The following is a 25,258-nucleotide window of genomic DNA, read 5'->3' as shown; positions in this document are numbered from 1 at the left end:
CTCCTCAAAGGCACAGCTGAGGCGTAGGTGGCTTGTGGAAGGGCGGTGGCCTCAAAGGTTGGGCCAGCCCTGGAGGACAGGGCACCTGGCAAGACCCTCAGGGACGCCCCCGTCCAGCAGCCGAGGCGGTTGAAGGAACAAGAGGACGCTGTGCGAAAGAAACGGGGGGGGGGGGCAGCAAGCGAGCCAGGCGCTGGGCGTGTGCGAGCGCGGTGTTTGGCTTTCTAATTTTCCACCCCTTCATTCCTGGGGTTTGAAGCGGCGCTCGCATCGAGCACTAACAGCATTCTTGGAAACGTCCTTCGCGTCTGACGTGGTCCTCCGTCGACTGAAAGAAGTCCTCTCTTTCGTTCTTCTCTTCGGATCGGGACTTTCGTCTCTGGCCGGCGGGGAGCACAAGAAGCGAGGGGGCAAAGAGTTTTTGGAAGCGGCACTGCTTGCTTTGAAGCTGTGGAAAGGTAAAAAGCAAAAGAAAAAAACGGAAAAGTACAAGTCTGGGACCGGGGTGGGATAGCATCCGCCTATTCTGGACTAACTGAAACCCCCAAGCTCTACTGTCTCTCCCACTTGTTCGCTAGTAACCTGTGGAGCTCTCGGAGAGCAGGGCTTGCCAAACTTTTCTTCTGACAACTCTTCTGCCTTTCCAAAACTAGCTTTTTTGCCTTTGCCATCATACTCTTTCTCTCTGCAGGGAGGTTTCATCTTTCAATCCCCCCTGAATTTATTTATTTATTTGTTTGTTTGTTTGTTTGTTTGTTTGTTTGTTTATTTATTTATTTATTTATTTCATTTGTCAGTCGTTTACAAGATAATGGGTATAAGAATAAACATGAGTATGAATGAAATGGGTACGAATAAATGAGGACAGTAGGACAGGGACGGTAGGCACGATGGTACCCTTATGCACGCCCCTTATAGACCTCTTAGGAATGGGGTGAGGTCAATAGTAGACAATTTAAGGTTAAAGTTATGATTTGAAGTCAGGTTGGACTGGGATTCCCATCATCCATAGCCAGTGTGACCCACTTATTGGAAGAATGAAATGATGAGAGTTGAATTTGGCTGGAGGAAAGGTTTCATTATTTATTTATCATATTTATATAGTGTCTGCATTGACAGCTCGCTGTTTTCTGCATTTGCTTACAATTATAGTAATCCCAATTGGTGCAATAATAGTAACCAAAATAATACTTCTTGGAAGTCCACTAAAATAAAGGAAACGTAAGGCATGTAAGACATCCAATCCAATTAGTGTTTCTCAACTTGACATCATCCAATTCCATTGGATAACTCCCATCATCCCATCATGCCTAGCTGACTTAGACCATGCTTACTGAGCAGGGCAGGAATAACAGGTCCTGGAAGGTAGCCAATGGGAAATTAATGACATCCTAGGTATGGTGGTTTTGGGAAAAGAACACAAAAGAGAGAGAGGAGAAGGAGCAGAGATCAGACTTTAAGGAACTTTAGTATTTCACACAGGCATCTCATGAATGACTAAAGTCCAAAAAAGGTCATCTTTCTCTTGTTCTTCCTAAATCAGCCCCTCTTTCACATACAGGTATGAACTGAATATCAGGGAATCTGTCTGTTCCTTTCCAACTACATTGCTGGTAGAGAACAGTGCTCTACATGAAAGATGCAGCTGTTGACATGATCTTGAATGATGAGCCTCTTAAGGAAGGATGGGAATTGTGGAAATCCAGGAAATAATAATTTTGCATAGTGGGTTGGTTTTGCATAGTGGGTGCTGTTTCATAGAACAAAACACTGCATGAGCAACTATTGCATCATCGGTCACCATTGCTGACTGTTGGCCACCATTACTGGACTGATGGGATTCTAGCAACATATGGAAAGACTGAGATTGCCTGGTAAAGATTATGTTATTGAATTCAAAATTTAAATTGTGAAAAAGTACACAAAATATAGACATAGATACTAAGAACTGTACTTTCAACTATTTTAAAAGAAACCATGTACAAATCAAGGCAGTAAAGGTAGGGCAAAGGTTCTCCAGGTTGGCTGGAAAATCTGAGATTTACAAATCTAAGAGCGGTAGAGATCACCAATTTTGAGATCTAAATCCTCATTTAAATTATAGCATTTTAAAAGTGCTTAGTTTTATGGTTCAGCTATGTCCTAAATGCTTTTGTTTTTCATAGTGCATTTCGCATATAGGTACTAAAAATGAGCAAAATGATGTTGTTATATTCTGCCAAGGCACATGTATGGAGAAAGAAGCAGACAGTGGCATTCACACAATATATGAAATACCATCTAACATCCAAAGGGTTCTCTCTCCTTAGGTCAGTTTAGGCATGTGTTAATTTTCTAATTCTGAATTAAAAATAATAATAATAATAATGAACAGAAATGAAGATGAAGAATTGAGAACATAATGTTATAAATAATATGTCATCTACATTTATACTTATATATGCATAAGTATGTTAATAAATAACATATGTTAATAAATAAACAATCATGAATATGAATGGAGATAAACAAAGATAATTCCAAGAAATACAAAACTTCTAGAAGAAGAGCTTCCTTTCCAGTATTATTAAATTTGTCATGGTTCTGAATCATCTCTTAGTGTGTTGTATTATTTTCCCAGCGCATTCATTTGGCTAAATATTGAAAAGAAAACAGCAGTTAAATGTACTAGAGCAAATTGACATTAGTGGACTATTATTATTTTTTATAGAAAGTGTATGAAAGACATAAAAAAAAGTGGGAGGCTCCTATCTTTTGATGCAAAAGTTGTCAGATTGGCCGGACTTGGGACCAAGAGAAACTGTGATTGTACATTTAGTTGGTGAACCTGTGGGAAATCTGACCAAGAGAGTATGTGACAGTTATGGAACTACTGCAGGTTAACCTTTTTCACTGCAGAACAGCTGATCAATTCAAAGGAAACCAATTGTTGTTGGTTCATAAAGCCAAGAAGTAAAAATATCTCCTGGTTGAGCAACCAAAGATTTTAAAATATAAACGTTCTCTGAGGAGAGTGAACAGTGGAGTTTTGTCTTTAAAGAAGTCAAGGATGTTTGACAAATTCTTAGGAAAGACTGGGAAAAAAGCCATTCATTTATCTGGAGTTATACAGCTAGAGGGGAAACTTGAATAATTTTGAAACAAGGGAGGTTGGTTGTAATACTATCATAAAGTAATTTTGAGAAACTATCCTATAGGAATTTGCCAAGGTGGCACAGTGGTTAAATGCAGCACTGCAGGCTACTGCTAGATCAGCAGGTCAGCGGTTCAAATCTCACCGGCTCAGGGTTGACTCAGCCTTCCATCCTTCCGAGGTGGGTAAAATGAGGACCCAGATTGTTGGGGGCAATATGCTGACTCTCTGTAAACCACTTAGAGAGGCCTGAAAGGCCTATGAAGCGGTATATAAGTCTACTGCTATTGCTATTTGCATTGTTCATCTATTATGAAAACAAAAATAAAGGTATTTTAAGCACATCTCATTTTGAGGGGGAAGAAGCTATTTGCAGCTACCTTTATATCTCTTTGAAATTTTTGTTATGTGATTAACACAAATTAAAAATAATCAGTTCACATCTATTTTTCCTGTTACAGAGAGAGAAAATAGTAAGGAAAGTTTCAGTGGGTAAAGTTATATGTGGAAGGGGTGGGTCTCAGTGGTGGGAGAAGAAAGAAAACAGTTGTGAGAGAAATGCTTGATTCCAAAGAAAGGAACAGATTGAACCCTAAGCTATCCCAGAGCTCTTAGAGGTCCCTAACCATTGAACTGCATATCATGCTACAACTATGTTGGAGAATGGCATTCACTTCCTATTCAACCATAACCCAACATGACTTGGTGAAATACGATAGGAATGATCAATAAGAATTCTGGAAGGGGAGGTGGAAAATTGTAGCTTTGAGTAAGAATAGGTAAACGCAGGTAGAAAGAAGCAGAAAATAATCTACTAAAGGCAAGAAGAACACTATCTTTTCTCCAAATAAAATCCTTACAACAGGAAAAGGAGAATTTGGGGATGTAGCATGCCAAAAATTCAATTGGGATCATCTGTGATTGGAATCCCAGATCATGATATGCTGAGAGCCACCCATTATAGTGAATATATCATTGCCAATAGCTGAGGGAAAATGGCTTCTGATAGGACTCTTAGTAGTCAGCTACTAGAAGATAAAGAACTTTATGCCCTAATACCAAAGGTCGGGGTTGTGTTTGTTGCATGTATTTATAGTGATCACAGCACCAGATTCTATGAATTCTGTACTGTTGGATGGAGATGAAATAATCTTCCAGAAAAAAGCAGGAAAGTGGATATGAATAATGCAAATTCTGAATTAAATCTGGCTTTCCATTTACATCAGTTCAATGTTAATACAGGTTTATACATTTTAATAAAAATAGATTTTTGCATTGTTAAAATTAATGCTTAACTGTAATACTACTCAAGTAGCTCCAAACTTATTGATTTCTATTTCATTACGGAAAATACTGTTTAAATCAAAGGTATTCTACTTTGATATTGGGCAGGCTTTAGTTAACCTGATTTTATCATTGTTTGAAAACTTTCCAATAAATTCTACTTTGATGAAGAACCTAATGTGTACAATATTTGAGTTAAAAGATTAAACCGGACAAAAAGTGTAATTTAAATGAAAAAATAACTTAATTAGCTAACTTTTACTTATTTATGCTATTAGGTGTTTAATATTTTACCATAATTTTTCTGTTTTCTCTATGTTAATATGGGAATATGATAATCAATTAAAAATAACTATGTAAAATAGTGCATTAACAGTAATATTCTTCTTTTTATATATTTGTATTTAACATTGTTTATAATCAGATTACAACTCATGAAGAAAAATAATATGTCTGCTTGGATATATTACTTGCTGTGTAACTAAAATGAAAAGCAAAATGCCCCAAAGTACTGGAAATGATTTTATTTTAAAATATTTTAGACTTGGCAACTAAAAATCTTATCAAATTTATCAGTTTGCCAAGGTGTTTAACTTCATTATTCTCAATAGATTATCTTGTTATTTCTAAAGAATTATTAGACATTCTGGCTCCAGATTTAGAAGTTCAAGTGTTGCCTTATACTTGAAAAGACAGCTTGTAATATGTAGGTAACAAAATGTTCTTTGGGGTAAAAAAAAAATCTGAATATATTTGGGATTTTAATCAATGGTGTTTAAGCAGGATTAGAGGAAACAGCTGGCTAAACAAACATTGAGCAGAGTGGATGCAATGGTATAAATTAATAATGCTGGTCTTTATTTATGGCATGAATGGAAGGTTTTGTGGAAATAAAATGTATTAACCATGGTCATCATGTGCCATCTAGTGGATATAAAAGCATTTTACTGCCATCTAATATACAGTGTTTACCAATAGTAAAGCAAGGTTCCCCCCCCCAAAAAAAAAATCTGTGAAAGAGCTAACATCTTCCATTCTTATTGTTGATGGGAGTGGCTAGAGAGGCAAATGGCTGCATCACTGCTGAAAAACATGAATGCCTTTGAAGATTATCTGTAGTTTGCCTAGACTACTTTCTAAAGGTTGTTCTCCTGGTGAATCAATTGCTTTGACAAAAGGAGTATAATTCTCCCCCCCCCCTCTCTCTCTCTCTCACACACACACACACACACAGGTTTAATCAGTAGATATTCATTTAGTTATTGGTTTTGTCTGGGGTCTTCTTTTAGATACATACATGCATGCATGCATGCATACATGCATACATACATGCATATATCAATACATACTGTATACAGATCTTTCTCAAGAACAGGTCTATCAGTGAGAGTGAATTTTAAAGATTGGTTTGAACTGAAAATGATAACCCAAGGAAATGTTGCATGTCTATGGCAGAGGTGATATTCAGCAGGTTCTGTCCAGTTCTGGACAATCGGTGGCTGAAATTTTGAATAGTTTGGAGAAGCGGTAAATACCACATCTGACTGGCCCCACCCCCATCTATTCTCTGCCTCCCGAATCCCAGCTGATCCGGAAGGAATGGAGATTTTGCAATAACCTTCCACTGGAGTGGAGAGGGAATGGAGATTTTACAGTATCCTTTTCATGCCATGGCCACCAAGCAACGCCCATCAAGCCACACCACGCCCACAGAACTGGTAGTAAAAAAATTTGAATCCCACCACTGGTCTATGGAGATTTTCAGTCATCCAAGTCCTTTTTTTAGTCCGGTTGCCTTTTGAAAAAGCACCTTTGGGTCATGGAGAATTTTGCATAATTTTCTTCTCCTTATTTTCTGTCTACTCTGCCAGAGTTGTAAGTGTTGGGTATTAGGTTTATTTAAGGGTCATCTTCCCATTAGATCATCACTTTGGATTTTTCAGCTAGCTCTTTTTTCATTATTTAGCTCCTCTTGTTTTTGATTCTTCTCCAAAGCAAATGTCACCCATCTCACTGTTATAGCAACTCTGAGTGGTTTACATATACAGTTGTACCTTAGTACTCAACATTAATTGGCTTTGGAAGGCACTATGGCTACAAAAAATGATAAGTATCAAACAATTTTTCCCATAAAAAATAGTGTAGTACATCATAAAAAATAGTGTAGTACAACACTGACAAGTTCTAGCTTGTGCATTGAGTACCAAACAAATGATGAATACCAGGACAAAATGTTCATATCAAAATGTGATGAGTACCAAATGTGATGAGTTTCAAAACAGTTCTCTACCCCATCAGCCACCCCTAATATAGCACACCCAAGACCAGGCAGCAGACCCAAGTTTTCAGGGTCTTCCAAAAGGCCAGGAGTGTGGGAACAAACCTCATCTTCAGCAGAAGAATATTCAAGAGTACAGGGAATACAGCAGAAAAGACTCTTCTCCTGGAACCAACCAACCAAAATTCTTTGGCAATGGGATTTGAAGTAAATAATGAAATAAGTGGTGTGGGCTAGTCCCATTGAACCAAGACTGCTCTTCAGATACCCTGGATCCTGTCATAAAGGGATTTAAAGGTAATATCCAACACAATGAAGCAAACGATCAACCAGTGCAGGTGGCATAACAGTGGTCTCATATGGTCTTCAAATCTGTGTGTGCCACAGCATATACCAACATACATGCATACACATACACACACATTTTCCCTTCCCTTCTTTATCATTATAGGGGATAAGATTGTAGTTGAATATTTGGAGAAACAAACAGAAACAAGTAAATCAACAAACATAAAAAAATGCTAGAAAGAGGGAAAATATTTTCAAGCACCCTGGATAATCTCCTGTAAGTGCTCTAGTTCTGGATTTTGTCAATCAAGTAATGATTTCAGCTTAATGACCAAAGACCTATTCTAGTTTCCCAGTTCTTATTTCTAATACATGGTCCAGGACCAATGCAATCATCCATACTGTTGTTTAATTCTCAAGCTTCTGAATTCCCTTAAGCACATTGTCAACTTATCCTTAATAAACAATCTTTAGAAGAGCAGGCAATGAAGGAAAGAAAATTAAAGATGTGAAGATTTTCAGCAGTTTGGAAAATATTCATCATGTAAATGTTGGAATAAGATAGTTGTCAACTTTCAACCATAACTGAGCCCAAGATTACAACCATAAGTTGTGTTGGCCATTAAGAGGGTCAGCACACAACCTTGCCCAATTTTATGACCTTTTCTGTGATGTAATTCAGTGAAGCACCATGGTTGTTAAGTGAATGTCATGGTCATTAATCAAATCCATTTGCTGCAATGGGATTTTTGCCAGATACTGGAAGTAAATCATATACATATAACTGTAGGATGCTGCAAAAAACTATAAATACAGACTGGTTGCTGAGGGCCCAAAATGTCACAATCATATCAGCATGGAGGGTGTTGGGTAACCATCAGAACTTCAAATCAGCTCATAACTAGTTCTGCAGATGTCCATTTTGAACCTTGACCAGTTGCTAAGCACCCAGTCATAATTTGAGGACTATTTGTAACATTTGACTACCGTAGCTTTATATTTATTCTCATCTTTCTCAGTCCTAATCCATTAGAAATAGATCTGTAATAGTTTTCTTTGAAATAGAGGAAACACAATAAGATATGTAAATAATGGCTTCCTTATTTGCTAATCAACAAACAGACTGTATTAAAGCCGTTAAAACCTGGCTGTGTCGGCAGGCCTGGGGTTGATGAGTTCCCTCCCCCTCTCGATTTGTGTGTCTGTTGGTTACTTTTAAATGCTTGTATTTGTAGTTTTTGTATTTCCCCTCCCCCCCTTGGGTTTGTGAGCCGCCCTAAGTCCCATTGGGAATAGGGCAGCATATAAATAAAATGAAACCTAAACCTAAAGTATATGAAAATATAATCTATTTTGGTCTATTGTTTAGGACACCAGGCTAGAAAGCAGGTGATTATGAATTCTAGACTTGCCTTTGCTATGAAAACAGGGTTGTGTAACCTTGGGCCAGTCACTCTCTTTCAGCCAATTCACCTCCCAAAGTTGTTATTGGGAAAATAGGATGAATAAGGAAAGTAGATATGTTCAACCACCTTGAGTTGTTTATAAAAAATAGTAACAGCAGGATAAAAATAAATAAATAAAATGATTCTCTGTTGGTAGTTTTGTATGCCATCTGCTTTCCTGAATACCTTCAACTGCACAATGCCATGCAGGTAGCCTGTGACTTACAAACTGGTCATTTAGCAAATCTTTGAAGTCATGAACTAGCTGCAAACCAAGAGTTATGACCTGGTTTCAAAGTTCCAATGGTTGATTCTTCCATGGTCAGTTGACCACATTTCAAGTGCTCTGCAACATGGGTGTGTTTATGCTGCATTTTATGATGATTTCGTTGAATACTGGAAATTACTTCTAGTTTTTGAGAAATCCCCACAATAGCAAATAATGTATCCAGTTAATGACTGTGGTGTTCACTTAAACATCCTGGCATTCATTTTGAGACTACTGTGGTTTTTTAATGACTAACTCAAAAAAGGTAGTAAAATCAGGGTTGTCACTTGACCAGCCTAATTTATAATTCTCACAGTATATTACTTTAATGGGCAGACTCCATTATGTCAAGGACTACTTCTAGTAGTTAGAGTATAACAGGCAAAAATTCCTAATATTTCAGGAACACTCTAGGAATTCCACTTTAAGAGACCTTCAAGTTTGATTGCCATTTTTGCAAATCCTAGTATCTCTTTCTGTGCTTGTGTCTTTACGTTTAGCAGATATACGGACAACTTCATGACGTTTTGTTGGCAACAATTCTCAGGTGCCTTCCTTCTTTGTGGGGCTGAAAAAGGACAATTTGGCATAGACAGGTATCTGGCTTCCATGCCTTAAGCAGGATTAAAACTCAGCATCCTAACCCCTTTATAAAATGGTCTCTCATACATGCATCAGCTTAGGTAGATAATTGAATAGAAATGAAATTGAAAACAGATTTGTCTATTTCCACCTCTTCTTTGGCAGAGATTTTGCTAGTGGTTGACTGGTTGGTTGATTGGTTGGTTGGTTGATTTGTTTTTGTGCCATCTCCCCCCCCCCCCTCAAAAGAGGGAAATTGTAAAGCAGTCACATTAAGCAAAGAAGGAAAGTTTTAAAAAGGAAAAAAGGAGTCGTTTTGACCTGCAAGATCATGAATTATCTACAAATTCCATCATAGCAATAGAAAATGTTAGCTTTTCAGCTTAGCCAAAACAATCAATAGCATATGATCAACCTAATCTGGAGAACTGGCATGAAGTTTCATGTCAAAGTGCCCTTATAACAGAGTGGATATCTTGAAGATAATCCAATAAACTGAAGCAGACAAACATTTAAAAGAAACCAAACAAATTGTCAATCTAAAGGCCATTCAGAAGAATTGGAACATATGTTTTCTTTAACACGACAGAACCTTGGGAAATATTCTAACAGTCTAATGTTAATGGCCGAAACAAGCAAAATTTTCCTCTTAAAAGAAAAGTGGAATTTGCAAATTGATACTGTGTTGTATAAAATGTCTCTGCAGATGATAGAACTGCAGGCTTTATGGGAGAGACCACAGATCAAATTTAACAAGCTGGCAGCTGTAGAAGTCTGTACATGAGTTCATACTTGAATGTCTAACTTATCACAATAGAAATCTTCTGTAGAGATAGAAAATTATAAAAGCAGTGTTACACTGCTGTAATGTAAATCTTGCCCCCTTTGTACCTACATTGTTAATACATTATATGAAAGGGATAGAGTTTGTGTTATTATGGTGCAATATTGTGGATACCTCAGTGCAGAGTTAAAAGGACTGAGAGTGTATGGGATTGTATTATTTTTTCTTGAATATAAAGGTGAAGTTAATCCTAAGAAAAATATTTTAAATGTGAGGTGCCAAAATGAACTAAACAAACTAAGCATTTGTCCAATTTAGGCTGTTTTGAACTGATTTTTTATAAAGTATCATGCAATTCTTGTCAAACATTTCCCAGTGCTTATATTTCCCAGTATTATTATGTAAATTACACTAGATTGATTGTCACATAGACAATACAGTACATACATTTTAGGAGTTGCCTTTCTGAACATTTAGTAATATAATTTTAGTGTATATATTTCTAATGTGCTATTAATCTTTCCAGACTGAGGTATATATGAATAGGTGTATTTCTTTTCTTCATCTGTGATTGAAAAACAATTTCTCTTCGTAATGATAGCTGGTGGCTCATTAAACACATAGTATTATGTAGCAGAATCAAAACTATTGAAGCAGAAGACTGTTACAAGATACTTGCCATGTACGTGTAAAGTAAATGCCAACTTAATATTTTAACTCATTGCAATGGTCTATTATCTTGCTACAGTATTCCATTAGCAATGTTGCTTGATTATTTTAAAAGTTTACGCAACACCATAATGGCAATAGAGAAGATAGATAGTGGGGTAAGATTAGCTAAACAATATAACAATGTTTTTAGTTGGGAGCATATCGCTAACATGGTGAAAGAAGAGAAATATTTAATAAATGTTTGAAAATATGGGATTAATTGATATACACAGTAAACCTGGATGTTACTAAAATGGTTCAAGTAACAACAACATAAACAGGTTTAAATATATAGTTCTAACATGGAAGTCTTTTGGATGTTTTTTCTTATATGAATTAATTGAATAATGATTGTTTGGTCTTTTAAATTAATCTGTTTAGTGGTTATAGTCTTCCCAAATGGATTTATTGGAATATAGTTTCCTTCATTCAGTAGTGGATGAATTGGAAGTGGGCTATTAGAAAGATGATAATATTTACTGTCCATGACAATGCAAATTGAATGAAAAATTTTATGGGTTTAAAAGTAATGCCTAACAGAAATGCCCAATCCATCTGGAAAGCTAGTTTGTGTAAAAAATATTTGTCTCTACTTATTAATTGTAGTATATCAGAATTCTTACTTTGGAATAATAATAGTCTTCAAATAAGAGAGCAATTTATTATGAAGGCGTAATTCAATAGAACTCCACTGAGTTTCATTTAAGCATTTTTGTAATAGGAGAAGGTGGAGTGGGAAATCTTAAGGATTTAGATTAACACGTAAGGATATAGAAAGCTATATTGAAAGAGATTTTTGCTCCACATCTTATTCGTTTATGATAGCATTCTTTAGAATTTGTGGGGAAGGTCTTTTCCAGGCTTAACCGGAGAGATTTGGAACCTTATGCATGCTGTGAACTTGATATGAAGAAACACTTAATGCCAAATTCATATGCTTTGCATTGCAATTCTGCTTTTCATCTTATGTAGTATATTTACATGTTTAACAAAGTAGGTTTATGTATGCTTATATATACATACTGTAATGCATCAACAGATTATTCTGAATGTAGCGCTTGTTATTGCTTTTCTCCTAAAGCCTATTGTTTAAGGCTGCATTATCTTGCTGGCTTATGGTTCTTTGCACGCTAACCATAATTTCCCATTGATTCACAACTGGTACCTCATTGTTTGCATGGATAGAAGCTGGTACCGATTGTTACTGCTTTGAAGCTCATTTTCAAAAAGAAATGCACACTACAATGCAAAGCTATTTATTTAAACATATCTACAGCATGAATTACTATTTTAGTTTTTGTATTATGTTTCTTGGGAATTAAACATAACTAGGTACAATGTTTTCCAACATATAATACATTTAAAATTATATGAAAGGCAATAAGCTTTTACAAAATAGGCTATAAAGACAATTAAAGTTTATAAACATAAGCATTTGTTTGCAGAAGGATACAGAATATATTGTTGAAAGTTAGTTTAAAAATGAAATCATGTTAAACTTTTTCAGGATGCACAATTCACAGAAGAAAAAAGGCAACCCTACCAAATTTCTTGGGATCTTTAAACAAAGGTCTGCATTGTACATTTCTTTGGGTTGAGAAGTGAAATGTCAACTGTACATTTTAATGTAATAGAATATGGGAATTAATCAAAGCCCAGGAAAAGTGTCATCTTTATTGTACTAAATTAGCTGAATCGAAACTAGCTCTTTGTCCTGCTCCAACCATTCAGAGACTGAATGTGATCCTTAGTCCTATAAAAGGCTCTGCAAAACTGCTTTGATATATCTGATTACTTTTCTGATAAGCCAAATTAATATTTCATTTATCTACTTACACGCTTAGGTTTCTATTGTGTTCAATTCAACAAGGTTCTAATTAATTTGCAGCAACTAACAGAACGCAGGGTTAAAAGCAGAATAAAACCGCAAGTCCCAAAGAGTCATCAACCTGCTGTATCAATATTTGGGGCAGAATAATGCTAATTTATCATAACATGATCTTCTGCAGCAGCACCTGTCATTACAGTACAACTCGATACAATTTGTCTCTCATCAGCCAAATCCAAGCCAGCCTGGAAGGAAGGGAACTGCTGTAAGACCACTCCCCCTTTCCAGCTTCCCATCCTTACAGCCAGCCCACGCAACCATGGTTCATAGCATTTCAGAAAACTGAGTGACCCAACAGATCCAGGAATTCCCACTCTACTTGCCTAAGCAAATTACTTGCTGCACTGTATTTAAAAGCAGAATATAACATCTGATTCTTGGGCATATTACAATTATTTGTGGAGGGTTATTTAATTTCAAAAGTTGGTCAGGTGTGGCAAAAAGACTTCTGTTGCTAAGTTGGCCTCTCTTTTTGGCTAAGGCTATTTTTGTCACTGATGATTTCTTGTCAAGGATATCAGTTTTCCAGGTTTATTAGGAATCCAATGGTTGAATGACACCAAAATAGCCATTTTTATATTCAGTATTATTTTTAAAGATGTATGCATGTAGCAGCACATTTATCAAGCAGATTATATTTCTCATCCACCCATTGTTATCATGCACATGACTTTGTCTGGATTACATATAAACAATTATATAATAATATAAGCAGCTGTGTAAGCAATTAGCAACAATAAAACTAGCATTTTTTTCATGAATAAACTTATACACTTGAAATATTTAAATGGAAAACATCAGAAAGAATAGCTGAATGGTAATGTCATACCCTGGCTCTGTTCATAGCTGCATTATTTAAAAAGTAATAAAGTGTTTATTGTACTGCCACCAAGTGGTGTGCTCTTTCATTTCATGAATTAAAAAGCAAAAATCCATACTAAATTATGGTGATATATGCTCTGTAGTGGGAAAAACTTTCCAACAATTTAGATTATTATAATAACTGAGATTTTTATTTGTAGTTCTAATTCTTAAAATAATAAAATTCCTCCTTCTCTGTGAGGAGTATTTCAGTATCTCAGTATTTTATTAAAAATTACACTAGATATAGAGATACATTCCATTTTGCAGCTACTAATAGCAATAGCACCTAGACTCATATACCACTTCACAGTGTTTTACAGTGTTCTAAGCAGTTTACAGAGTCAGCATATTGCCCCCAACAATCTGGGTGCTCATTTTATGCACCTCAGATGGATGGAAGGCTGAGTCAACCTTGAACCTGGTAAGATTCAATCTGCCAAACTTCTGGCAGCTGGTGATCAGCAGACGTAGCCTGTAGTACTGCACTCTAAACACTGCGCCATCATGACTAGGATTGTTGGCTGAGCAGATACAAAAATACCCAGGGAAATGGTTAAAGCCTGAATAACAGTCCCTTGTCAGGCAACAGGAGGGCTGATTTACTACCAGTTTATCAGGTATTCAGGAGCCAAGAACTTGGCAGCACAAGGAACAATGGCCAATTACTTAATAGTCAGTCATCAACACCCCAAACAACTAAAAAGCCACACATAGTCGGGCATACATAAGTACTATGCATAGAGTAGCTCAAAGCACACATTCATGTATGAGAGAAGTTTTCTGAAGTTGGGCTCCAGCACGAATCCAAATGTTCGAAAGACTAAATCTCTGGTCTCAGTGACTGACCCAGATTGGATCCTGTAACATTATCCTGGGACCCATATTTTTCCCTTCTTCTGGTTTTAGTTTTCTATTATTGAGTTCTAGCTGGTTTAGCAGTATTGCTTTAGTGCTGTCAGTATTCCTTTAAGGCCAATAGGTGTTCTTGATAGTATTTCTGCATCAGTTGAACAGAGATGTGTCTTCCAGAATGTTTTAGGAAGGAAAAATTAATGATAAAGGGATGACCCACAATGGAGTTTCAATGGCAATAATGGGATGGACTGGGGGTGGAAATGGGGGTTACATCTTGCTTTCAGTAAAGTTCCTTCATGTAGAATATATAAATAAATAAAGGGAGACTAGTATAGATCTATTTCAAGCTATTTAGCTCTCATCAGCTAGCCATACCCTTACTGGGAATCGAACCTGTGCTGTATTGCATCCTAGGCAGATGTGTTAACCACCAAGCCACAGAGCTCGACTCCTTATCAGCTGTGCCGGGGTGAAAGGTATTTATTTTAGAGTTACAACCCCCGGTATGCCCAAATATGGGAGGAAGATCACTTCCATTTTCTGTCCTTTACCCATTCACCGGTTCGGGTGAACCTGTAGTGGTAATTTGGCCTTGGTCACAGAAACAGCAGTGACCCAGGCTGGCCAAGCCCCTGAACTGATTCCCTGGTCACCACTGCCATTGCCATCATGTTTTTTAGTAGTTTTTCATGTTCCTTGTGCATGCACAGAACAATTTACAGTGAACTGCGCGTCTGGCGCACGCACGAAGTGAACCAGTACCAATGCCAGTAGGAACCCACCCCTGGACACAAGCTCCTACTGTTTGAGGACAGCCATAGGTATTGATGCAGAAAAAAGGGACTCCAGAAACCAAGACCAAATTGTTTTTAACAGCCTCTGGAGTGATTAGTTATTTTCCTGAGGCTTTCTCTGGTCTTAGTTGAGCAACTTGATATCTGTCACTGGTGTCCCTATTAGCATATTTTCCATAGTTTGGCTATGGCATCTGCTTTCAACAGAGATGTCTGTGTAGAATTCCTGAAAGTATGCCTTCCAGGCCCCGTGTCCTGTGGATGAACTATTGCTTTGTGAGCTCAATGTGATATGTCAGAATGAGTCTGAGTCATTGGATTTTACTGCCTGAATGAGTTATGTCTAGTTATCTTTTATGGCTTCCTTTTTCTTGCATGCTAGCGGTTGTTTGTAGTATCTCTTCTGGAGGAGGTACAGTGCAACTGTCTGTATAATATTGGATACATATAAGCCTGGTAAGTAGTAGCAAGAGCCTTTTTTTGGCATTAACAAAGTCCTTGAGAAAATGACTTGGAATGATACTGTTGTTGCCTGAAGGATGTACTGTTATTACCGGTTATGTGCAGGTGTAGCTCTTGAGTAAAGGTGTTACAGTTTTCCAAGAGTCTATCAGAAGATACAGCTAATCACTCTCAACTAAAATATGGTAGAAATATGGTAAGTAGAAGAAAATGTAATTGGAGTTCAGAGTTAGCTATTGACACCAGATTACAGACAGGTGCATTGTGAACCCAATGGGCCCAAGTTCAAGTTTCCCCTCCCTGGCCCCAAAGGTTATACTTGTTGTGGGGAAAGAATGGAAGAGAGAACGCTAGGTACCCTTCCTTAGGCTCCAAAAGGGAAAACAGGAAATACATGTGACAAATAAATAAATAAATAATAGTCTAAAGCAGTGGTCTCCAACCTTGGCAACTTTAAGTCCTGTGGACTTCAACTCCCAGAGTTCCTCAGCCAGCTTTGCTGGCTGAGGAACTCTGGGAGTTGAAGTCCACAGGTCTTAAAGTTGCCAAGGTTGGAGACCACTGGTCTAAAGGGTTAGATATATTTTAATAATTTAAAGAAATATCATCTTTAAAGGAAAGCAAATGTATTTAAAAACAGTAGCATAGTAGACCTTTTCTAGGTTGAAGAATATGGGAAGCTGTTATTTTATTTGGAGATATTTCATGGATCAGACCAAAAGCTTAAGCAATATACAAGCATATCAATCATGAAGCAAGTTGGATAAAATATAGAACCATTGTTATTGCTAAAAATAATTGGTGTAATTATTACTTGCTAAAAATAATCATCAGGTGCTACCATTGACAAATTAAGAAGTGTTACATTTTAGATCCAGTGAGCAGCAATAGCAGTAGCAATAGCAGTAGACTTATATACCGCTTCATAGGCCTTTCAGGCCTCTCTAAGCGGTTTACAGAGAGTCAGCATATTGCCCCCAACAATCTGGGTCCTTATTTTACCCACCTCGGAAGGATGGAAGGCTGAGTCAACCCTGAGCCGGTGAGATTTGAACCGCTGACCTGCTGATCTAGCAGTAGCCTGCAGTGCTGCATTTAACCACTGCGCCACCTTGGCTCTCAGAAGACTGGGAATTCTGTAAATATCCATTGGGATAGAGTGAGTTTCTGAAATGATGAGTTGCAAATCACAGCTCTACCAAATAGTAAAGTAAAATATTTATTTATTACTCTTCCGTCTTCTACTTTTCCACCATCCAGTTTATCTCTGTCCTTGAACAAAGAAACCTGCTCGACAATCAGAGCATTAGTATTTCGTATATTATTATTAACATGCTCCGGTGTTACACATTCTACTCCCCTTCCACACCTGAAAACTTGGACATGGGCATAGGCAGCATATGACTCATCTGGCCTGCTAGTGGGAGTTTGGAGAGGAGCCTGAGGGAGAGAAGGTGTTAAGATAGGTGGGGCTTCTGTGGGGCAAACCTGAGGAAGAGAAGTGGATAGGATAAGGGAGGATTCTGTGGGGCCAGGCTGAGGGAGAGAAGGGGAGGGGAGAGGTCAATGGTAACTACTCATTAATTTTCAAGCTCTAAGTGTTGATTTATCAGGCCTGATCACATACATTCATAGCAGAGCATAGGTATTCAGCTAGTATCATCATCAATTCAAGCACAAAATAATAAAAGACTGAAAAATAATGAGTTCCAATATTGAAAAGAAAAAAATATGGAAAATATGTAAACCTCAGCTTTTGCATTTTTCAATCCCTTAATAATGTAATACCTCTGTTCTGTGTCATGCAGCAAGGAGGAAAGAGAGAGAAAGTAACATTTCTTTAAGTGAAAATTGATTCATAATACCTAGAAAGCTCTTTTTGATTGTAGATTTTGGCTTTACAAGGGTATTAAGTGATAAACAATAACTTCAACATGATGATACATATGCCATATTTTTCAGAGTATAGGACGCACTGGAGTATAAGACGCTCCAGAGTATAAGACGCACCAAGGTTTTGAAGAGGCAATTTTTTTTAAAAAAAGTAGGTAGGTAAATAGAGGCATAGAGAGGGAGAGAAAAAGAGAAAAATACTGTAGGTAGCAGTGGTGGCTTCTGGATTGGAATGGGCCTAACGGCATCCACATGGATGCACCAGTGCACGCATGTGTCTTAGCGCCTCCACGACCCTACAGCTGCTCAGTGGAGCGGCGCGCAAGTGCTGTACGTGCCATGCACATGCATGGAAGCGCTGAAGACTTTAAAGACCGGTAAGGAGCTTGGGCGGGTGGTTCCTCCAGAACCTATCCAATGCTCCAAGCAGGCTCCAGTACACCCATACTGGGGCGTACCACCTGCAACCCACCACTGGTAGGTAGTAGGAAAAGAGAGAGAAAGAGACTAGTTAAATAGATAAAGGGATAGATAAAGAGAGAGAGAAATATATATAGAGAGAAATACAGTAGGTATGTAGGGGAAGAGAGACTGTGTGTAGGTAGGTAGGTAGAGGGATAGAGAGAGAGAAAGAGAAAGAGAGAAATACAGTAGATGGGAGAGAGAGAGTAGGTAGGTACATAGGTAGATAGAGAGGGAGAGGAAGAGAGAGAGTAGGTAGGTAGGTAGGTGGATGGAGAGAGAGAGAGAGAGAGAGAGAGAGAGAGAGAGAGTAGGTAGGGAGAGAGAAAGAGACTAGGTAGGTAGGTAGATGTTTCCAGGTGTATTTATCCATGTGCTGGAGAAGGAAATCGCTGATAATCTGCACCATATAGGTCTTTGTTTCTGCTGGCACAGTGCTTGATCAATGTAATTCTCATCAATCAGTGAAAGAGCTTTCCAAAAGGAAAAAAAAAAGTTTTTATACTCTGCAATCCTTCCAAAAACGTCCCATTTTTTGCAAGAATGGGCCTGTTGTTTTTTTTCAAAGAAATTGCATAATAGCCTTGCGGGGGGGGCTTGCAGAGTACTCCTGGGGTCTCGGGGGCAGAAAGGAGCACAAAATGGCCCATTTTTCACAAAAACAGACCCATTTTTTGTCAAAAAAATTGCATGCAGAGCCTTATGGAGGCTTATAGAGTGCTGCTGGGGACTGGGGGGGGGGCAAAAATGGGTCATTTTTTGCTCATTTCTGCCCTCCCCAGCCCCCAGGAGCTCTCTAAATGACTTGGTGTAGCTTCTTAGCTCAAAATAATTATTTGAATAAATGGACAGTTCTAATGTTTCTCTTGCCAACACCTCCTTTGATATTGATGAAATACATACAACATTATCATAAATTGAAGGACTAAAAGGTCAAGCTTTCCTGTAAATTAACTATCAGCAGTATGGTGGTTGGATTTTTTATTGAGTAGTATTTGAAATGCAGGGGATTTTTATCTGGCCCTGCCTGATGATTTAGTTTATGCAATTAAAAGTTTTAAAGCAGAAATTGCTTTATCACCAAGTAATGAGAAAATACTTGCATTGCTAAGAGGTCTGTGACAGTGGTGGGATTTAATTTTTTTTATTACTGGTTCTGTGGGCATGGCTTTGTGGACATGGTGTGGCTTTCTGAGGGAAAGGATACTACAAAATCCCCATTCCATCCCCACCCCACTAAACTTCTTTCCAGTTCCATTCTCCTGTTCAGGGCAACAAAAGAAGATCAGCTGGGAGGCTGGGAGGCAGCAGGGGCGGGCCAGCCTATTTGCCAGTTCTCCAAACTACTCAAAAAATCCGCTACCTGTTTTCTAGAACCTGTCAGAACTGGCTGAATACCACGTCTGGTCTGTGATAACAAAATTTTTAAAATGTAGGTGTGAAATCAGCACACATATATTAATCATAAAGCTACCTTCCCAATCTTTGCTCTCCATGGGCAAAGATTGCACTTCAGATTTCTGGAGAATGCCAAATGGGGAATGCTATTTTAGAGCAATAATGTAACAGAATCACCTAGAAAACGGGTGTCAAACTCACGGCATCATGTTGCCTTCATGTGATGTTTTGCAATGCCCTTCACCGAACTGGGGTGGGCATGGCCTGCATGTGACACATCCAGTCCATGGACTAGCAATTTGACACCCCTGATCTAGAACTAATCAATTTCTTTTATTTTATAATTTATAACTAACATTATTATTTTTGTTGCAGTAACCCAATGTGTTCTGCATGTGTGTGTGGTTTTTTTTTAAAGATCTATTTCACTATTAGATGCATTTTAGTAATAACTATCCTTTTCATATGGGCTGTCTAGAAGAAATTCATCAGTGTACCAAGCAAACTGGTGGATGATTATTTTGGCATCGGGCCAGCATTGTAATTAATTTTGTAATTCATAGATCCTGGTACTTGCATTAAATAAATGTATGAGTGGTTTGATGAATGCAACTGGAATTTGTAAGAATTCAACATGCCTACAATTTATTTTTGACTAACTGGACTAATAGGAGGCAGTTTGATACAGAAGTTGAGGCACGGATTAGATATTGAGCAATCAGATTACTAATCCCATTTTAGGCATACTGCCAACTAGGTGACCCTAGACCAGTCACTCTCTTTTAGCCATAAGAAGGAAGCAATATAAACCATTAAAGAAAATCACATGCCAAGAAAACTGCAGGGACTTGTCCAACAGTCACTAGGAGTCATTAACAGATTAACAGAGTTGGAAGGGACCTTGCAGGTCATCTAGTGCAACCCCCTGCCCAAGCAGGAGACTCTACATCTGCCTCTACCTAGGATCGAACTCACATTCGCCTGATTGTGAAGTGAGAGCTCCACCTCTAGGCAGTCGACACTGACTCTAAGTCATGCATACACAACAAACCAAACATGCACTAGCAGTAAACTTGTGAGTGATCTTCTTCATGTACACTGATAATTACTTTCATATTTATCATTATCCAATGTTTGCAAATTTGTTTGTTTGTGTATTGGCTTTGGGCATAACATGGAACCATGACTGCTTTTAAATCTTGATTCAAATCTGGCATAAACAAAAAGCTACAATTTCAAGTTTCAGACCACAGCTTGGGTTCAATATTTTACAGAGCAATCCTAGCTAGCAAGATCATTTCATAACCTTTCTGAATCAAGGCTTCGTTAGTTCAAAGCTGCTATTTTTTCTTAGGAAAGTTGAGGCTGGATGCTTCACTATACCTTAAAATAATAGTTAAATTTCTGGAAAGTGTCTTTTTCTGACTTAATTTGGGAAACATTACATGATTTGTCATTTTGGATTTTTTCCAATACTATGATTGTACTGTTGATGACTTATTGTCAATTAACTTTTCTGTATACATAATCAAAGAATTTCAAATATTAAAGTCAAAAAACATAACTAAGCATGACATTCTACATGCTTTCTGTATTACAGTCTTTAAATAAGAATTAGTAGACTAAATAGCTCAAGGACTGATTCTCAAAGCCCCAATTAAAAGTTAATTAACTTACATAACCTAAATGACAATGCTATGCAACAGGAACAAATCATTTTCCTGGCTTGATTTACTTTAAACTGAAAACTCCACTTGATTATTTTAAGTATTCCTAGATGAATAGTAGAGTACGAATATAATTAGCAATTTGTTTCTATTATTCTTATTCTTCCTTAAGAATATTCTGTTAAGAGTACTTCTTTCTCAAACAATCTAGAAGATTCCTTAAAATAATGATTATTTTTGTATCAAGTTCTTTCTTCCTATGGTTCAGAGAGTGATTGACCCAAAGTCACCTACCTGTCTTCCTTGGTTTCCAGCTTCCAGTCCAAGACATTAATAATTAAACTGAAACATTGGTTTCAAACATCATAATGTAGACATTATCTTTGTGCACAGTGATGCAAGTAACAAAGAAAACATAGAACAAGGACAAAGAATTAAGGACATGAGCTAGGTTTGAAGAATTTCCTCATTAATATAATTTATCTAAAAATATGTTTATAGTTTTTTTTTATTGCAAGCTGCCCAGAGTCACTTAGTTGAATAGAATAGAAGAATAGAATAACAGAGTTGGAAGGGACCTTGGAGGTCTTCTTGTCCAAACCCCTGCCTAGGTAGGAAACCCTACACCACTTCAGACAAATGATTATCCAACATCTTAAAAACTTCAAGTGTTGGAGCATTCACACCTTCTGGAGGCAAGTTGTTCCACTGATTAATTGTTCTAACTGTCAGGAAATTTCTCCTTAGTTCTAGGTTGCTTCTCTCCTGGATTAGTTTCCACCCATTGCTTCTTATCCTGTCCTCAGCTGCTTTGGAGAATAGTTTGACTCCCTCTTCTTTGTGGCAACCCCTGAGATATTGGAACACTGTTTTCATGTCTTCTCTAGTCTTTCTTTTCATCAAACTAGACATACACAGTTCATGTAACCGTTATTCATATGTTTTAGCCTTCGGTCCCTAAAGGGGCCTAATATGTTTTAGCCTTCAGTCCCTAAAGGGGCCTAATTTTCTTTGTTATCTCTCGGCACTCTTTCTAAAGTCCCAACATCTTTTTTATATCATGGTGACCAAAATTGAATGCAGCATTCAAAGTGTGGCCTTACCAAGGCATTACAAATAGGTATTAACACTTCACATGATCTTGATTTTGTTTATGCAGCCTAGAACTGTGTTGGCTTTTTTGGCAGCTGCTGCACACTGCTGGATCACTCAGTTGAGGTGGACAGTATAGAAATGTGATAAATAAATAAATAAATAAATAAATAAATAATGATAAATTGCTGCTGAGCTAGCAATTAAATGGTAAAACCTTTAATGGACATTTTATAAACAGGATATGAAAATGTGATGGCAAAAAATATTTAATTCTCTTCATGTTAAGATTATTTCTTTTAATAAAATCTATTTTAGGAAAAATAAAAATAGCTTCATTGGCAAGGACAAAGTCTTTTTCCCCCCTTTAAAACAAATTTGTTTGCCATTTATCATTTATGAATTACTGTATGTGACAGAGGAAGAAGAAAATATAAAAATGTTGACTGAAGATCAAAAGTACAAGGATTTCCCCATTTTGACATTGTATGTATAGCTGTGGTCTTCAACATCCTGAATAGCTAGTTCTTCTACTTTGAATTCAGCATATCAGCTGGCATATACATTGGAAATTGTATTCTTAGGCATGGCTAATTCATGCGGAGCTGCATTACAGTCTGCTTGCATTTTGTGAGCAATTTTGCTCAGGGTTAGGTTGTAATATGTAATAATCCCTTTTGCTTAGTGCAAACCCTTCCCTGCCTCTCATATAACTAATTTCTTCTTTATATTTGGAACTGACACCTTGCTGAGTTGGTGTCATCACATGTGCTAATTTTGAAAGGCTCTTGCTGCAGCTGAGACAAAAACAATGTTAAAGTACAAATGGAACGAAAATATATAATTACAGTAGCAGCCTCCAAATCAATGTTGGCTAGTACATAGGAAGGCAATCTGATGTTTGAAAGCTATATATCAGGGACCCCAATCCTCTGTTAGGAACCGGGCCACAGAACTGGAGGTGAGCAGTGGGTGAGTGAACAAAGCTTCATCTGTATTTGCAGCCACACCCCATCTCTAGCATTACCACCTCAAGCTCAATCTCCACTCATCAGCCATTACATTTTCATAGGAGCAAAAACACTACTGTAAACTATGGGAGGGATCTAGGTTGTAGGCTCCTCTTCCCCCTTCCGGATCCATGGAAAAATTGTCTTCCACGAAACCAGCCATTGGTACCAAAAAAGGTTGGGGACCGCTACTATTTGTGTTTCTAGTCCTAGTTTCAAATGTTGTTTCCCATAATCAGATCAGACTTCTAAAAAACAATCACCGTTTTTTCCTTGGCAACCTAAAAGAAAGATCACTCAGAAAGAGAAAAAAGAAAAACGATAATGTGACATTTAATACAATACAATACAATGGCAGAGTTGGAAGGGACCTTGGAGGTCTTCTAGTCCAACCTCCTGCCTAGGCAGGAAACCCTATACCGTTTTAGACAAATGGCTATCCAACATCTTTGACTGTGGTTGCTTTAACCACAACCATCATTGACACTCATAATCTTTTACTGACAGAATACTCTTAAAATATTTTTTAAAGGTTTGAAAAATATTAAAGGCTTCTCTCAATGCTGAGGTAGTAGAAAATGGGTTGCATTTACTAGGATGTTATGCACCTGCATAAAATATGCAATTTCATCTTTTTTATCGATGGGAAGATGACTAAACAACATAGAGGAAATATAGGATGGGATGGGTCATAGGTAAACATTTGTGATGAACTACTAGGGGAAGTGCTTCTGCTGATGATCAGCAGTGTGTTGATGTAATGATAAAAAGAAAAGGAAGTACTATGGTAATGTTTGCAGGGTATTTCAGATTTTTTGAAATGAATTGTTCTAATGCAGGGTTGTCAAACTCAATTTCATTGTGGGTCGCATAAGGGTTGTGTTTGATCTTGGAGGGCTGGGAGGGGGTGTGGCCAATGGCCACGACCATGGTGGGCATGGCCAACTCAACATCACTCATATCAGGGACACCTGTGATGGCCAAGTGCTTAAGGCAGGATTTCCCTGAAACCCTCCTTCACTCTCATTATAATGTCCTTCCTCCCTCCCTCCCTCCCTCCCTCCATTCCTTCCTTCCCTCCGTCATTTTCTTCTTTTTCCTTCCCTCTTCACTCCTTTCGTCTTCCTTCCACTTTTTCCTTATTTTTCCTTCCCTGCTCTCTTCCCATCTTTCCTTAGTTTTCTTTCCTCTTCCCCTTTTTCCTTGACTGCCCCTTCTTACATGCTGAAATGCAAAGGAGGGAAAAATCTCCTTTTGTTTTGTTTTTAGTTTGTTTTGATAGCCATCTGCCAACAAAAACAGATCTCAGGTGTGTGTGTTCAATACCTGATCATGTTTGATGCTATACTGGTGCAGCTGGAGCATCATGCAATACCTGATTATGTATGATGCTAGACTGTTCCATTATTTCACTGCTGAAGAAAATGATATAAAAATATCCATCTTACCTGAAAGGAGTTTTGGGTTTTTTTAAGTTAAATATACCATTACACTCAGAAATGGAGGTTAGCGACCTTCTTGTCCATCAGTTTCAGTTGCTTTCTATAAGTTCTGACCTCTGTGCTTTGTATTAAGCTAATAGATACTATGATCAAGAAGCAAATGGAATGAAAAAAAGTTTTGGGTAGTGCTCAATTTATTTCCCCTTCTGTGCTTGAAGATAGAAAAGTGACAGCCTCCAGAAAAGGAAATGTAGCAATCAATATGATCACTGTTGAAGAAAAGGCACCTATTTTGTCCTGAAATTGGGGGGGGGGCATAACAATATGGCCACTTGACAATAAAATCCAACACTAAGAAGTGTTTGCTTCCATATGTCAGCATGGTTTCCATATTTAAAAATGCCAATATCATAACAAAAGGCTACCTCATAAACTATAGTTAAGGCCTGTGTATTCTGAATACATAAAGCTATTTAGTGTAATTGCATAGCTCTGTGTCTTTATTTACTTCCTTAATTATTTAGGATTGTTATCAAAATACCTGTGCTTACTATTGTTGGCTTACCCTGCCTACTGCTTTGTGTAGACACCTCTACCTAAATTACCTGGAAACAGCACTCATTTCAATGAGTAAAATTCATTTTAACCAACGAAGCTT

The 25,258-nt window shown here is 37.6% G+C and overlaps 1 protein-coding gene across 1 annotated transcript in view; it reads left to right on the top strand.

Annotated features, from left to right (window-relative positions):
- Nucleotides 1-308: 308 nt before the first annotated feature.
- HAPLN1 (hyaluronan and proteoglycan link protein 1) overlaps nt 309-25,258 on the top strand; it is a 53,970-nt gene continuing 29,020 nt past the window's right edge. Inside the window, exon 1 of the mRNA XM_014057250.2 lies at nt 309-458. The gene's annotated coding sequence lies outside the window, so the exon portion shown is untranslated. The remainder of the gene's footprint in view (nt 459-25,258) is intronic.

Source organism: Thamnophis sirtalis, unplaced genomic scaffold (assembly GCF_051295495.1).
Source record: "Thamnophis sirtalis isolate CommonGarterSnake01/CBP01778 unplaced genomic scaffold, rThaSir2_p1.2 scaffold_5, whole genome shotgun sequence".
Taxonomy (NCBI): domain Eukaryota; kingdom Metazoa; phylum Chordata; class Lepidosauria; order Squamata; family Natricidae; genus Thamnophis; species Thamnophis sirtalis.
This window is presented reverse-complemented; position numbering and strand designations above follow the sequence as displayed.